This window comes from Lolium rigidum, chromosome 5, assembly GCF_022539505.1.
Source record: "Lolium rigidum isolate FL_2022 chromosome 5, APGP_CSIRO_Lrig_0.1, whole genome shotgun sequence".
NCBI lineage: Eukaryota > Viridiplantae > Streptophyta > Magnoliopsida > Poales > Poaceae > Lolium > Lolium rigidum.
In genome coordinates this window covers 105,135,805-105,154,045 of record NC_061512.1, presented here as the reverse complement: position 1 = coordinate 105,154,045, position 18,241 = coordinate 105,135,805, and the positions used below count along the sequence as shown (strand labels likewise).

At 41.3% G+C, this 18,241-nt stretch overlaps 1 long non-coding RNA gene across 1 annotated transcript; it reads right to left on the bottom strand.

Moving 5' to 3' along the window:
• Positions 1–11,332: 11,332 nt before the first annotated feature.
• LOC124652344 lies at positions 11,333–15,298 on the bottom strand. Its single transcript, XR_006987667.1, has 2 exons — positions 14,748–15,298; positions 11,333–14,506 (listed from the first exon to the last, which is right to left on the bottom strand). It is a non-coding gene; the product is annotated as an uncharacterized LOC124652344 (long non-coding RNA).
• Between the last annotated feature and the right edge of the window lie 2,943 nt (positions 15,299–18,241).

Here is an 18,241-nt window from a genome sequence, read left to right as displayed (position 1 = left end):
TGTTGGGTGAACAAATTACAGTCGGGAAATTGACAAATAGAGAGGGCATAACAATGCACATACATGTCATGATAAGTACAGTGAGATTTAATTGGGCATTACGACAAAGTACATAGACCGCCATCCAACTGCATCTATGCCTAAAAAGTCCACCTTCAGGTTATCGTCCGAACCCCTTCCAGTATTAAGTTGCAAAGCACAACACATCCTCGGACATATGCATTAAGTATGGTGCGTAATGTAATCAATAACTACATCCTCGGACATAGCATCAATGTTTTATCCCTAGTGGCAACAGCACAACACAACCTTAGAACTTTCTGTCACTCGTCCCGGTGTCAATGCGGCATGAAACCACTATCGAGCATAAATACTCCCTCTTGGAGTTACTAGCATCAACTTGGCCGAGCCTCTACTAATAACGGAGAGCATGCAAGATCATAAACAACACATATGCAATAACTTGATAATTAACATAACATGGTATTCTCTATCCATCGGATCCCGACAAACACAACATAGAGTATTACAGATAGATGATCTTGATCATGTTAGGCAGCTCACAAGATCCAACAATGAAGCACAATGAGGAGAAGACAACCATTTAGCTACTGCTATGGACCCATAGTCCAGGGGTGAGCTACTCACTCATCACTCCGGAGGCGACCATGGCGGTGTAGAGTCCTCCGGGAGATGAATCCCCTCTCCGACAGGGTGCCGGAGGAGATCTCCAGAATCCCCCGAGATGGGATCGGCGGCGGCGGCGGCGGCGGCGTCTCAGTAAGGTTTTCCGTATCGTGGTTTTTCGCCTCAGGGGTTTCGCGACGGAGGCTTTAAGTAGGCGGAAGGGCAGAGTCGGAGGGCTGACGAGGGGCCCACACCATAGGGCGGCGCGGGCCCCCTTGGCCGCGCCGCCTTGTGGTTTGGCCACCTCGTGGCCCCACTTCGTATGCTCTTCGGTCTTCTGGAAGGTTCGTGGCAAAATAGGCCCATGGGTCTTTGTTTCGTCCAATTCCGAGAATATTTCGTTACTAGGATTTCTGAAACCAAAAACAGCAGAAAACAACAACTGGCACTTCGGCATCTTGTTAATAGGTTAGTTCCAGAAAATGCACGAATATGACATAAAGTGTGCATAAAACATGTAGGTATCATCAATAATATGGCATAGAACATAAGAAATTATCGATACGTCGGAGACGTATCACTGCGTCGCGTCGACGATGACGAGGGCCATGGCGATGCAGCGGTCAAACGGGCGTGTCCATGAGCGAGCTGGTGTCCTGGCACGTCCACTGGTGAGAGATGGTGAGCGGAGGTGACGCAGGGGCTCCAGGTGGCTGTCCCTCCGGCGCGTCCGGAGTGGATGCCATGCGCGCTCCGGCGCGGCATGGGCGAGTTCCGGCGCCACTGGGCGCTCGTGTTCTGGTGTCTCCGGTGCATGGCGTCATCGAGTCAAGGGCTGGGCAGCATCAGGTGAGTGAGAGGGAGAGAGTTGACACGGTGGTGCAGTCCAGAGGTGGCCAGAGGCGATGGTGGCATGATGGTGGCATGCCATGCCACGGCATGGCATGGTTTGGATGATTTGATCCAACATTGGCCAGTGCAAGTGGGTGAACTGAGGTGGGGAAGTGAGAGGATGGTCCAGGGGTTGCTGTAGTGGCTCAGGGTGGACTTGGTCCTCTCCAAATTTCAGTATGGGCAACAATTATAACCCTGCCCTAAAGGTGTTTGAGGTAATGCCCGAAAGAAAATTATTTTTGAAATTTGCAAATCTTTTTGGTGGGTTGTAATCATATATTAAATGGAGTAGAATGGTGTCGGTTTGGTTCAATTTGGAGTTGGTTTGCAAAATCTCAAAATGCATATGATCTTAGTTTTGTTTCAATGTCTCATCTTGGCTTGCTTATAATTTGAAATTGAGGCACAGTTTGAGGTGAGTGTTTTGAGCAAAGTTTTTTTCCTTGAGAGATCTTGGAAGAGGTGCAAAGAGTTGGCCAAGTGTAGAAAGGAAAAGTTGGAAACCAGGGGCTCAAAGTGGGTATCATGCTGAAAAAGTCTCACATGACCATAATCACATGTGATCACAAATTTGATTCAAATTTGATTTGAATTGAGTTTGGTTGTTTCTAAAAGTGTTAATAAGTGTTTAGTATCCATTTACAACTAATGGTGCAAACCAAATTGGTCTAGATTAAAGATTTGTAAAAATGGCATAGGCCATATGTGTGTGCGAAATTGAATTTTATAATTTCTTTTCTAATTTCTTTTTATTTGACTTTGGATGATCAAGTGATCATTGTTAGGGTTTTAGAGTGAGAGTAAACACATAAGCAATCATCATGGCAAAAGCACACTCAATTAATTAATAAGGTGAGCTATATGCATAGTCTTATATGATGAGAAAAAGTTTTTGTTGGCTCTGATTTTTGGATTCTTGAATTTCTCTCTTGTTCCTTTTATTGAAAACTTGGGATGTTACAGTGGGCCGGGCCAAAAACACGGATGGGTCCCACTTTCCTGTTAAAGGGCCGGCCCATTTAGAATGTGCGGTCCACCATATAGCAAGTGGGCTGGCCCAACAAGATAGTGGGCCGGGCCAAAAACACAGGTGGGTCCCACTTTCCTGTTAAAGGGCCGGTCCATTTAGTATGTGGGGTCCACCATATAGCAAGTGGGCCGGCCCAACAAGATAGTGGGCCGGGCCAAAAACACAGGTGGGTACCACTATCATGTTAAAGGGCCGGCCCATTTAGTGTGTGGGGTCCACCACAAAGCTTTTTGGCTGGCCCAACAAGTTAGTGGGCCGGCCTGATTAGTATGTGGGGTCCACGGTAAATCAGGTGGGCTGGCCCGACGAGTTAGCGAGCCGGCCCAATAAGCTTGTGGGGCCCGCTTTTCTGTTACTGGGCCGGCCCAGTAGTGGGTGGGGTCCACCTTAAAGCAAGTGGGCTGGCCCAATAAGTAAGTGGGTCAGCCCGTTTAGTTGGTGTTTATATGCCGGCATAATAGGCGCTTTAGGATTTTGCGGGCCGGCACATATGTGATTTCGCTTAATTGGGCAGTTTAAGTGATGGGAATTTTTGATTTAGATACTGAGAATATTTACGAAGCACATAATTTCTGTCGGATAGCCTCACTTACCACAAGCACCAAGAAAAAATGCGCGAAAGAACTATAAAAACTAACTAAATATTACATTAGCTGCAAGGCTTTGAAAAAATATTACAGAACCCAGAGAAATTGAATGGTAATTAAACCTAGCAATACAATGAAGCGATCCGGCAATCTTTTAAGTTGTCCATGCAGCACCTATATCCGAAACAAAGACATTACAAGTTAAGACAAGCAACAATGGAAAGGTAAAGACACTACAATAAAGAATTTGGAACTCATCATTTCGTCGTTATAACAAGATCATTGTAATACGCACAATAAGCAAACAAAGAGTGTATATCGCATATCAACAACCAATATAACGAGCACGTTAGAATGAAACAACAGACTTACTACTGTCGAGTCCCATGCAAACCAACATGTTCAGGGAGTACAAAATTGGCATAAACAACATAGTAGCAGGCTATAAATTTTGTAACAACGACTGAGCAAGATGAAGTTATGATGGCTACATCTACAGAGCAGGGAATGTAAACCAAAAATAGAAGATACGATGGCAAAAGCCAAAGAGGAGGGAATGTGAACCAACATGTGCCAAGTGCAATTACTTCAAATTGACCGTGAACTAAATAATACTCCTGAACTTACAGTGAAGGGGATGCAAATCAAGATGTTTCGGGATATAAACTTGTAATGAGCAACACATAGAGGATAGTTAATGCTGGAGCTTAGGATGGACCAGATACAGAATATAGTGGTACCACATGTGAACTTGTATAAGAGGGAATGCAAACCAATATGTTCAGCATTCCATATGTGAGTGTCATGCCAAGCCAGAGAAACAAGTCAATAATGCAGCTTTTGAAGAACAAGATGGCACACAAAATTATTATCTAGTAGTATGACAAGTTTATTTGTACTACAGGCTAGATAGCAGAGTGATAGCATGCCAAACTAAGTCCTTACTTTGTTAGCTTACAATGAACTAGATACAAAACAATGGCATCACCCGTAGTACAGGGAATGCAAGCCAACATGTTCATGGAGTAAAAAATTGGCACAAACAACATAGTAGCAGGCCATAATTTTTGTAACAACGACTGAGCAAGATAAAGTTATGATGGCTAGATCTACAGAGCAGGGAATGTAAACCAAATATAGAAGTTACGATGCCAAAAGCTATAGAGCAGAGAATGCGAACCAACATGTGCAATTACTTAAAATTGGCCATGAACTAAATAATAGCAGGATGTTACTATAATAGCTAGGAATAAAACAGATAGGAGTTATAATGGCATCACTCATAAACTTGTAGATAAGGGAAACAAATCAATTTGTTTCGGGATATAAAGTTGTAATGAGCAACACATATAGGATAGTTAATGCTACGGCTTATGATGGACCAGAAACGGAATATAGTGGGATCACCTGTGAACTTGTAGAATAGGGAATGCACACTAATATATTCACCATTCTATATGTGAGCGCCATGCCAATTAAGAGAAACAATTTAATATTGCAGCTTCCGAAGAATCAGATGGCAGACAAAATTATGATGGAAGTAGCTGCTGTGACGAGTTCAAATAAATTTGTACTGTAGGATGGCAAGAGCGATAGCATGCAGGAACTAATAGCAAGTGAGCTACTTTGTTAGCTTACGACGAAGTAGATAGAAATAACAATGGCATCACCCGTAGTACAGGGAATGCAAACCAACATGTTCAGGGAGAACAATATTGGCATGAACAAAATAGTAGCAGACCTATAATTTTCTTAACAACGATCGAGCAAGATAGAAATTATGATGGCTACATCTACAGAGAGTAGGAATGCATACCAAAATGTTCAATCTCTTAAAGTTAGCAATGAACCAGAAAATAGCAAGGTGTTACGGTCATAGCTAGGAATGAACTAAAATAGCTTCAGACAAACAAGCATCTGAACCCAGAACATGGCGCTAAAACAAGGGACTTACATTAGGAGAAGCACTCTGTGGGAGTCACAACAGATCTTCCTGGGGTTGATAGATCCGGTGATGAAGTACGCTACATGTGCTACTTGGGGTTGGAGAGACGGCCTTTACAATTCATGGTTACTCATCTCATCTGCAAAAACGTAACGGCGCGTCGTTAGCACAAACAGAGTTCCCCCAAGATTAAACAAGAACTTGCAGGCAAGCAATAGAAAAGCGACAAGTAGAAGAGTTTAGATCATGCACAGCGCCGGTGAAGCAGATCCGGTTCATGCACAGCGGTGTCGGTGAGCAAGATCCGATGCGGTGGACGACGGATCCGGCGAAGCGGCTCCGGTGGGGTGGACGATACCGCAGCTGAAGCGACCGCGGTAGACTGCTGGATGAGCATATGGTTTCGAGGTTCGGCGGGGATGATCCGGCCCGGTTGATGACGGCGTCGATGAAGCGGCTCCGGTAGGCAGCCGGATGACGAGGATCGCGAGGCCTCGGGTAGGCCAGGGAAGTCCGGCGGGGATGTTCCGGTGCGGTGGTCATGGAGGTGGGAGAGAGAGGGACTTGGGAAGTTCCGGTGGGTGGTCTGAGCGAAATGAATTTTTTTGGGGAGGGTTTCCGGGCTAGGGAGTTGGTGATCGAAAAAATGACGGGCAGACCCCCCCACCAACCGACTTTGCTGTCATCTCCACAGGGGTAGAATGGGAATTTGTAAGCGTGTGAAATTTTTGTATTTTGTGGGCGGGAAGTTTTGCCGCTATGAGATTTTGAATTTGGCTACCGTCCAAATATAATGATAAAAAATTGTGAGACCGTACTAGTACCTCTGTTCAAGGACGAGTGCAAAATCAAATCATCATCACCTTGAATATCGGTCACTACCATGATCATGATCTATCTCTGAAATTAGTGTATCGCTAGATCTTGCAAAGTATAATGATAAAAAGAATTGTGAGACCGTACTAGTACTTCTCTTCTAGGCCGAGTGCAACATCAAATCATCATCACGTTGAAAATTTGTTTCCATGATCATGATCTACCTCTGAAAATGGGCGCATCCGCTAAAACTTGCAAAGTATAATGATACAAAATTATGAGACCGTACTAGTACTTATGTTCAAGGTCGAGTGCAACATCAAATCATCATCTATTATATATTAAAAGTACGTTACGGGTTAACCAAAAAATTAGAATTACGATGGGAATTACCACAAAAATCAGAAACATCTGACCGTCAATTTACTAGCTAAACAAACCACAACCAACAGATTATAGAGATAATTTATCAACAACCGAGTTAAAAGAAATTTACCCACCAATGCCATAACTTAAGTTTCCCGTACCTTTTCAGTCTTATTGAGTCAATAATGCGTTCTTATCTAGGGTGTGCCCTAAAGAAAAAAATTAAGGCAGCCTCCTCCTCACGCCACCGTCATGTTCTCTGAGGGTTCCATCAGCATGTAGCCATGTACGTCCTTTCCCATGAGTTTGATCTATACTTCTCTAATTTGTCGTTCTGGATCTTCATGCTTAAGTTTGCACGTGCGTGCCGATTTACAATTATCAAATCCGTGGATTGAGATGATCCCATCTTGCAAGCAGTCCAGCACCGGAGGCTAGACGATCCAGGCGCGACCAAACAAGTATGCGTAATCTGGTATTGTACTCATTTGCTTTCCTGGCATCTAATTCTTACGCTCAGCTTTATACGTAATCTGATATTGTACTCATTTGCTTTCCTAGCATCTAATTCTTACGCCCAGCTTTGTGCATGCATCGTGATATGGTGCTCGGCTCAAGATGTAATAGGATTCTATATTATAGATCAATTCCTGTGTGGACGAGGCACGCCTTCAAGTATGCGTTGGTGTGCTGGCCTGTGAATCTGGCCAGTGAACTCACTAGCTCAATATACATGTACTGATTCTGAGAAGACAATGGGGAGCAAAAGATGAATGGAAAAAATATAGTTTTCATCTAGGTGACGAGTAACTCTGTCATTACTACTCCCTCCAAGCTCCTGCTTTGTAATCAAGTGCACCACAATCCTTTGCCGGCGAGCAGTGCCGTGCTACCAGCGGGAGCAAAATAAAAATGCTGACGTACGATTACTTGGAGTAAGGCATGCATAAGTGATTTGAGCGAGTTGCAGCTGCCGAAGAAGACCAATGACTCGCCTCGGCAAGAAGAAGTAAGGAACGTTTGTCATGTGTTCTGCAGTCATCCCTGTAAAGAAGTCCAATCCTATGTCAGCCAAGAGTATTACATTGAAATTCAGATGACCTTCTACTTAATTACTGCTGATCTCTTTATGATACTGCTAAGCAGACAAGGAGAGGCCCTAGCACTAGGAACGGTGACTGCAGCTTCAACTTTTTTTTAACAGGTGCAGCTTCAATTTCTATCTCTATGAGTTTTGAACTACAATATTAGTCTGTAACAAAGTAACAGTTGTCAGTTAATTCATCCTGCATCTCGAGGTAGCAAATTATTAAATATTAGTAGCTAGGAAGTTTTGTCAGAGGGATTTGTTTTCCTTCAGTAATTCAGTGTGATTTCTCTTTTCATGGTCGTTTCCTGTTGGCTCTAGAGACGTCTCAAATAATTTTCCGTCTAAAGTGTTACTACTTTCTCTTCATTTGTAGGTTTGTATTCTACAACCAAGATACAAGTATAAGGATAACATACCATGGTTTTATTGGGGACGTGAGCACTCTGGAGTCTGGACTTTGGATCTGCCAATGAACTTCCTTGTCATTCCATTGCTTCTTCACCAGGTATAAAATACCACAATTAATGTCCATCCAACTATCCAAGTATTCAACTGAGGTGCTCGGCTCAAGATGTAACAGGATTCTAAGTTATGAATCAATTCCTGCGTCAAAGTCGCTAAAGTTGCCAGCAACCTGGACGAGGCATGCCTTCAAGTCTGCGTTGGTGTGCTGGCCTGTGAATCTGGCCAGTGAACTCACTAGCTTAATATACATGTACTGATTTTGAGAAGAAAAGGGGGAGCAAAAGATGAACGGCAAAAATATAGTTTTCATCTAGGTGACGAGTAACTTTGTCATTACTACTCCCTCCAAGCTCCTACTTTGTAATCAAGACCTTCTACTTAATTACTGCTAATCTCTTTATGCTACGGCTAGGCTGACAAGGAGAGGCCCTAGCACTAGGAACCGTGACTGCAGCTTCAACTTTTTTTTAACAGGTGCAGCTTCAATTTCTATCTCTATGAGTTTTGCACTACAGCATTAGTCTGTAACAAAGTAACAGTTGTCAGTTAGTTTGTCCTGCATCTAGAGGTAGAAAATTATTAAATATTACTAGCTAGGAAGTTTTCTCAGAGGGATTTGTTTGCCTCCTGTAATTCAGTGTGATTTCTCTTTTCATGGTCGTGTCCTGTTGGCTCTAGAGACGTCTCAAATAATTTTCCGTCCAAATTGTTACTACTTTCTCTTGGTTTGTAGGTTTGTATTCTACAACCAAGATATAAGTATAAGGACATACCATGGTTTTATTGGGGACGTGAGCACTCTGGAGTCTGGACTTTGGACCTTCCAATGAACTTCCTTGTCATTCCATTGCTTCTTCACTAGGTATAAAATACCACAATGCATGTTCATTCAAGTATTCAACTGATTATAGTTGCTAGAGTCATCATGTTAGCTTTGTTTCAAGATAAATTATCATAGCTGAGCTATTATCTATGGCATTCTTTGTCCTCTGATATGTCTTAGCAAAATAACAGTGTGGTCATACAACAAACTAAAATATGGAAGCCAAAATATGTGTCTGTGTTCACAACTATATGTTTTATAATTAAATAATAGTATAACATTATTTAACGCTCTCATTTATTTTTCACCCCTAAATTCAAAACTAAATAGCACACCATATATTATTTTTCTGTGATATATATTGTTTACAAGGTCGGAGAGGAAACATTAAGATATATCGTGGACATACGATTGCAAATACATATATTGTTATTTCCAACATAATGTTGTCAATTTGTATACAATAATGTTTTTGCTAACATATAAATTTATACGCATGTATGGAATAACTCAAAAAATGCTAATAAGCAGTATATATTCATGACTATATCCAGATAAGTCACTACTGATATATCATCGTATAAGCCAGGTCTTAGGTAATTTCTTCAAAGTGGACATGCTACTTTTACTTTTAAATATATGAGCTCTCACTGAACATGGATGAATAAGCACATATATGAGTGCTGATTGGTAGAACAAAGGTTTGAGGGTCTTTTGCGGCCATTGATTAATTCTAAAAACCGTGTTCATAAAATATGTATCTAATTGCATACTTGAGCAATAATCTCGGTACAAACCTATTTTTTGCGCGAGAAGGATAGAAATAGAGATATGCAGACATAATGATTTTTTAATAACATACAATTCTAATCACATCTGATGTTTAAAGCTTCAGGGCTCTATTATACTGTATAATACAACTGCACAGGTCAACCAGAACATTTTTTTATATCTTTCTTTAATTTCTCCGCCTTTCACGAGAATTATAACTATAGAGGTATCGGTGACATGTGCAACGGAAAAAAGGGACAAATATATAAAATGGATGTACACATGCGATTTTAAATTCATTGGATTTTGCTGGTACATAGACAAATATTTATGTAGCAATATCTGGTAAAATATTAAAATTAATAACAAAGAAAACTAACACTCCTTCATTTTGTTAGATATGCAAGGATGTAGGGGGCTAATACTGCCGATGCTGGTCCCAAACCAGGAAAAAGTGGAGGGGCTGTTTTGTGACTAACAAAAACAACCTTACAATATATGTTTCATAAGTAAGTCGATCACAAAGTATTGAAATGGAAACTTGCTGAAATTGTAAACATACCACTGGACCTCTGACAAGTGACAGTGAATGACTAATATTGAGAATTCGGTATCTTCATATATGGTACTAGCAGGAATGAGCGCGGCGGCACGCCGCGCCGACCGTGTAATATGATGTTTTTAATAATTTTAAAATGGGACTTGAATTGATAAAAGTAATGAATATTTTACTGCTTAAAAAGTGGATTTTAAGGTGGTTGATAACGAAATGTATACAACATACATTGAAATTATGTGTATAAAAAGCTGATCCCGAGAATGAAGCAAATAAGCATAAAAAGAAAGAAAAATTAAGGCAATAATAACTGCTACTGCATATTAAGGAGCTTGTCGCAACATCGGTGAATGGTGACACTTAAGAGAAAAAATCAACTTATAAAATAGAAGTTAGCTTGTGGTATTAATATATACTTGGAACTTGATTCCATAGTTCCTGGAATAGTCTTGTCACCGTCATCTTCATGGTTGGAGGAGAGGATGGTGAGCTCTTCACTTGGTGCACCGTGTTCTTCTTCAGTAATGTGATAAGCACTTCTTAGATACACCAGTGTCTCATATTGAGAACCGATAAACACATCCATTGACGCAAGAAAAAATCTTGGCTCCTAGTGCATATATGATCTTTTCATCAATAGACAAATAAATGGTCATATTCTTGAAAGGAATTAAATTACTGTATTAATTGTCAATCTCTAAAACTGAGAGGGGAACTCGACCACATAGCCTTCTTGAATCGCTCATAGCCTCATACTTGGCATGCACGCAAACAACGGATATACTACGAAAATTCAGATTGTGTGAAATGAAGAAAAAAAAGTACTCCGTGGTCGAATTATAAGAACTTAATAAGTAGTAAAGAAAAAGTTTTGACACAGGCAATTTCAGGGAAAGGACATCAAAGTAGTAAGAAAATATTGATCTAGCACACTACAAACATTTAAAAGGTATAAAGGTGGCACGGTGGCACGCCACGGCCGTGGATGATATCAATGTTCGGGAGAAAGTAGTAGTGGTATTGTTAAACCCATTTTACATAAAACAGTAATGGTGACGGGCCATTTCTTTTTAACCTCAGAGAACCCCTTCCGGGGCCAATTCTTTTTCACCTTAGAGAACCCAACCCCCTCTTGGGGCCATTTCTTTTTAACCTAAGAGAACCCAAACACCTTCTAACGATGTATTCGATGCTGTATTCCAAGCACTTTCGAAATAGGTATTCCAACATAAATGGCAGCTTTTTGAAATAGGTCTATAATAAGTGACATGCTTCCAATAGCAGGGTTGTATGATATAAGGATAATTGATTCATATTTTACGAAGGCAGAACAATATCTAGATGAAAATAACAGGAGGCACATGCTAAGTTTTTCTATTAGTTACCGTGTAAACATACAAGATTAATGTCACTTACACCGAACGAAAAAAAACACTATCTATGTATTGATTCAGATGGAGTAGATGTCTTTACAATCAGAATTTCATCTTCAAAAAATACAACAGAAACAAAAATCAACCACCAGCTTTGAAAGGATCCAGCTATCAACAAAAGCACTTCTCCGTTTACCCGTGCCAGTCCAGCAACAACACTAAAAGCACTTCTCAGTTTAGCCGTTCCAGTCTCGCAATAACACCGGCGTTAAGGGATCGGTCCTTTACTTGCTGATCGTTCGCGAGTCAAACTTGCTCTCTTGTAGCAAATCACAACTTCGGAAGACAGGCTTCACGAATTTGTATTCAAGTGGTCGACTGAATTTCAAATATTATTAGAAAAAAATAGACGCAACTATATAATCGATGTATTTTCATCACGAATGAGCATATCCATTGGGTGCAGCAGTGTACACATATAAGTGAATTGAAATACAATGATGCATTGGTGATACTAAACATAGTATAGGCGTGTATAACTAAATTGAAACAGTGGAAGGCAATTCATATAAGTTGGTCAAGCATGTGTCCTAATAATGGATTTGCACGACCTAAATAACGAACCAGTATGAATAAACCGAAGCTTCATTCTTCCAGCATGCCCAGCGATGGGACTCTGCTGCTAATCAAGATCTAGTTCTTTAGGAGCATGGATACCATATAAACAGAGCATAGCTTGATATGGTAAGAACTTTGTTCTACTTAAACGAAGTGGTCAAGACTAATATGTCTTTGACTTCATATGTCAGTTCTAGACTCATTGATGTAAATTTACCACTCATAATGGCATGGTTGAAGAGAAGCAACCCGATCGATCCACCAGCATATGGAAAAAACAATTCAGATTACATGTTTGAAGCAGCTGGAACTATTTTGTCTCTAAGATCACATCACCGTCAGAAGAGTTTCACATTACCTTGGCCACTGTTTACATATTTGAACTACAATTCATTCCTCATAAGATTATGGCACCAATTTAGCGCCCAAAGTATGACACAATAGATTTCCTTCTTTGCTCCTTGGTTTGACAATCAGAAGATTAAAATCAGAAACCTGTAGCATCCTTCTATTCCAGGCTGACACATCAACAATCAAGTATTATAGTATATGTGATCTAAAAAAGGAAGAGCCTTACAGGCCACTTTATAGAACATGTTGAACTTCCCTTGGGAAGCTTTAGCATCTGTAGATTTAGAGATGCAAAATAGTAAACTAATAGAAATTAGTGCAATATCCAGTTACTGAAAATCGTTTGTCAAAATGGATAGTAACAAATCACAATTTTTTATGGCTTAACTGAATTGAGATAACCTGGAAAGAGTAGGAATATGAATAACTCCATTTGTAGCCTTGAAAGTGAAAAGCCCGAATGATGAACTCAAGGCAATCTCAATTTGTCGGGCATAGTTATAAGGTAGGTGTCACACATGTGATCCTTTATTTTCTGCAGCAGATATCTTCTGCAAGCAAGTTTGTAGCAGCTAGAAAACATGACATACATCAGTATAAATTATATAGATATAAACAACAAAGTCAAGAAGATGTAAACAAAAATAAATCAAACCTAAGTTCTAAGTGGCACTGAAACTTGCCAACAAATTCAGGGATGTGAGTGGCTTGAACAGGTGAATCCAACTGAACCTGGGAAGAAAGCAAACCCTGAGACCAAATGCTCCTAAGCCCTAGAGCAACCATGGACATGAGAAAACCTAGTTTTAGGCATGCACAACCATGGACAGGAGATTTAATTTTGAGGTCTAGATTTCATCAACATGACAAACGAACACAGAAATTTGCAGGCAAAAATATCATGTTTCAAACCTTTTGGATCGCTCGTGCCTAGCTGGGATGTACAGTATAAAACTGCACACATGAAGAAATCCATTGAACCAGAGGCAACACCATGTAGCGGTAGAAATAACAAAGAACAGAACAGATGACATGTAATTTTTTTTTCTGACATGACACTCCCATATTTGATTTGGCATTGTCGCGGTAAGACCTCAAGTCTTACCGCTGTAAAGTAACATCATAAGATCAAAATAAAACCACGTGTAAGAGAAGAAGATGTGGAAATAGAATGCTGCTCACCAAAGCCCTGGCCCAGCTTTCGATTACATATTTCACAGTGCCAAACATCTTGCAATTCCAAACATATACGGGAAGCTATAGATAAAAAATTCAAAGGAAAAGGTATATGAAATATTATGTGTTACTTAAAATCCTTGACTAACCAACAGAACAGAGTTCGCTTGCATAAATCAAGTATAGCAAAACACAGAGTGAAAGAGGTACAAATTCAATGGCACCAGCAATACACCTCAGGGAAAACTTCAGTAGTTTGACGACCACTACAATAAATAGGTATACACACCATCTCTTTTTAGCAGTTGGAAAATCATATTCGATGACAAAGTTTCTCCAGTACCATACTCAATATTGTTATGCTGCATCAAAAGGCATGAGTCGATCACTAAGTTGTAAGCACCTTTTTTTGCATGAAGCATAAAAGTACTTTTGAAACAAACAAGAAATAGCACCTTGAATTTATAAAGCTGTCCTATATTGGAGGTACAACACATCATTCTAAAGTAACATTATGTACCTGTTCTTGATCCTTGTCCTTCTGAAACGCATGACCATTCGCCCCTTTTGGATCTATTTAGCTGAACCGTACTGAACAGTTAAAAACAGTGGACACTTTCAGAGAGTTCAGAAACTTCAAAAAGAGAAAAGATTGAATCACAGATAGAGAAGGGAAAAGAAGTTTAGCCATTCTCTTTGCCAGATTCGTGCGACACGTACCTAGAACACAAGAACCTGCAATAGAAGAACCTGCCCCATGAGCATCATATGCAACGGCAGCACCAAGGAGAAGACGACACATGGTGTACTCAAAGTCAAAAGTAAGCCACAGGATCCCTGTGGTGGATTACATCACCGTGGAGGCGGCCGAACACGGCAACCCTCAACAACTCTGCAGCGGGCGTCTAGGCTCGAATCCCATGGTTCAAATCCCCCACCGGTGCACCCGCGCTGCTGCGCATCAAGACCCATCCGAGCGCCACCGCGCCGCCCACAAATGCAGCGTTCCTGGCTGGACCTGCATCGGCCGCCCCGGCAAGTCAAGGTATAGAAACACGCCGCTCAAAGTCCACCGGTCCGCGCCTCCGCGGCCAAGCCGTGCATCAACACCACCACATGTCGGGGCCGCAGAAGATGTCGCGGCCGCCACTCACATGTAATCAAAGACGCACCAGTAGAGGTCAAGCTGCAGCACCCGCCTCTGGGTCGTCGCGGCCCCCATCTGATGGGGAATAGAGAGGGGGCTGAGCCGGACGTACCTACACAACAGTCAATGTCGCGCGGCCGTAGTCGTGGTCCTCAAGCGCGTAGACTCGACCCCTTTTTGTGCTCACCCCAGCCTAGACTCCACCGTTCGCCCGTTGTCGCCATCTCTCGGTCTCGGCCGCGACAACAAACTCTGCATCCCTCTGCTGCCGGCGCCGGCCCAGCACCACCACCGGCGAAAAACACGCAGGCGCACAGATGCCGTCGGGGGAGAGGAGAGGACCGAGCATTTCCACCGCGCCGCCATCCGCCTCGGGAGTCGGGAGGGAGAGGGCTGTGTCCAGCTCCTCGTCCATGCTTCCAGCCACCTCGGGAGGGAGAGGGCCACGTCCAGCTGCACCTCCGTGCCTCCAGCGGCTTAGGAGGGAGAGGTCCTCCCCGCCACCGGCAGCCACGTCCAGCAGATGAGATAGAATAAGATAGAGATGGAGATCAGGAAGTGGAAGACCACGGACCAACCCAGAGCTGAAATCGATTTCTCACGATCTGGCACCGCTTTCACCGATTTGGACTAACATAAAAAAGAAATGATAGACTAAACTGAGTTGAAGAGTGCGACCATTAAACACCTACTGAATCGCGTCAGCACCGCTGTCCCCAGAACGGAGCAGCTATGGTCACGCCGACGACACACCAGGGCAGCCCACCACTAAAGCGGCACGAAAGATACTAGGCAAAAGTGCACATGTGGCAATACCATAAGAAAACAGAGCTGATCACTTAAACACTACATGGCATCAAACTGTACACAGAAAAAAAATCATCAAGAACCAATCTAACAAGAGGATGCACGTGTCACCACCACGCTAAATCCTGAGGAGGCTCAAAATCATGAGAAAAAAGAAGTTGGTTCCCAAATAAGTATAGTATATATATATGAGCAAAACAAAAACAAAACTAAATAGACCTGCTAATGCTCTGACTGCAGAAATCATTAGCTTTCCAAAATAACTCGATTGAAATCCACAATAGATGAAGCTAAAACTCATTGTCACTTCCATTTAAGTAGGAATAAATTGCGTACAAAGGCATAGAAAAAATGATATCAGTCGATAACGGAACCGTAGGACAGTGGAGGTAGATAGTTATGCGATCAATCTTTACTGGTCCCAAGTATTTTATGTTCCTTCATGTTCTAGATCAAAGAAAGAAATGATCATAATTTTAAGAAGAGAGAGATTGGCTTACATAAATCAGTGGCTACACGGAAGGCTGAAAGTAGTTATCATCGTAGAGATCGTTCCAACTTCGGCCGTCGCATCCGGCCGGCTCGAAATCAGCACCATGATGCGATTCCTCATATTTCCCTATGCACATGTGATGGATCAGGACATGGATGGTTTCCAGATCGAAGTGCAAGAAGTTCTCATCATGAAACTCTCGATTAGAAAAATATGAAGGCTGGTACCTTCATGATAGCGTCTTAGCCGATTCAAAACAATAATAAGCACCAGGCCCTCTATCTTCTCCAAGTACACGGTCGGCTACCTTCGTGCACTCTTCTGCATGCTCCATCGCCCTCCAATAGCAGCACCTCACACTCCATTTGCAGGATCAATTTGTGGGTGAGGGAGAACATCGGTGCTCTGATTTTGGTGGATTCATGCGGGGGGTTTTTGTGGATTACTGGAAGCGGAGACAACCAGATTTGGTGGATTACTGGGAGCGGAAGCAATCAGATGTGGAGATGTGGAGTCGTGGACGAAATAAATAAGTGGAACACCGAAAATTGGGGAAAATTTGGTCGTCTGAATGAAGGGTGTTAAACAAAATTATACTGGAGTACTATTTTTTTTCTACAAGCCAGTTATATAATAAAAATAAGGCACAATAAGCACTAAACGGGACCCACAAACTCATAAAACGCAAAAGTGCAAGTGAGTGAATTCAAAACATCATAAAATTACAATATACAATATCCATGGAACTTAGAACCACATATAGATATCAAATAAAAAGGGTCAATACCACAACATTATTTGAGTAGTAATTCACGCATATACATTATCTTAGATATATATTCCAAAAATAACGACAAACTAAAGATATTATAATGTCAATACTTATCTTCATAAACAATTACATTGAGAAAAATGAATAAAAATAATAATAAATTGATAATGACATCCTACAATTTAATTGAACTGCAATTTATTATTAGTTGTCTAAATGTATTATAAATTCTAATAGACCATCAAGATGTCGCCCGCGCATTTGCACGGGCCACTATGCTAGTTACATTGAATATTGTGTTACCATGATCATGATCTATCTCTGAATTTGGCGCATCCGCTAAATCTCGCAAAGTATAATGATAAAAAAATTGTGAGAATGTACTAGTACTTATGTTCAAGGCCAAGTGCAGGATCAAATCATCATCACATTGAAATTTATTACAACGATCATAACATATCTCTAAAATTGGCGCATCCGCTAAATTTTGCACATGGCGCATCTCGGTGTGGAGCAACAGGTCGGTGATATCAAGGTTGAGGCGTCGGTAGCGTCATCGGGCTCTCTTCTCTTGATAGATCTTCTACATAGCGCGGTGCACCGCCTGCCGAGAAGAAGTCACATGTGAGACCGAGGTGGAGACGTCGCCGGCATCCTCGAGGCGTGGCCTCCCTTCTACCAGCCAGCGTCGACTCAAGGTATGAATCCATGCGTTCTCGCGCCCTTCTACCGATGAAGTGGGGTGCCGTATATTTATTGTTCTTCTCTTACAATTATTTCGAGCTGAACATGTGTGCTCTTTCTCTGAATATATTGTTTGAAAAGCTAACCAAGTTACTTAAATTCACTTTGTTCTTAATCTTTGTAATGTCCCAGGTTTAGAGACAATCGAGGGGTAGATTTTAGAAAGGGATGTGCATTGCATAGTAAATTCTGGGGAAATTTCGCGCTTTTAAATAAAAACTGCATCGAAGGGGGACAAGTTTCTCTCTCGACACCTTACAGGGTTAGGGTTTCGAGAGTGCGACAAACTTGCAACTCACCTAACTAGATTAGGGTTTTGAGTTGAGAAAGGAGAGTTTGCTTGATTGAATTCCAAATGATATGACATGGTTGAATTCAAACCAAGGTCGAATTTGAATTTCAAATTCAAACATTAAATAATTACATAAATAATTCAATTGAGGAAATTCATTAAGTAAATGATCAATAATAAATAAGATGAACAATTATATTAAAGTAAAGCTCATTAGAGAAAACTTTGAGCTTTATTGATAATCACACACATAATACAATGTCATTACAATATCCAGAATAAATATATGAATTTACAACACATTACAAGAATTGAAGAAATAGAAAAAGAAAAAGGAAAATTACAAGTCAATTAAATGTCCTAAACTACATTGTTGATCATCATGTAATTCTTGCTCAAGAAGATCTTGATCTTCATCTTGATCATCACATTGTCCCTGCACATACACACAAAGACCAAACAAGGATTAAGCCAAGTGGCAAAGCCACTTGGCAAGAG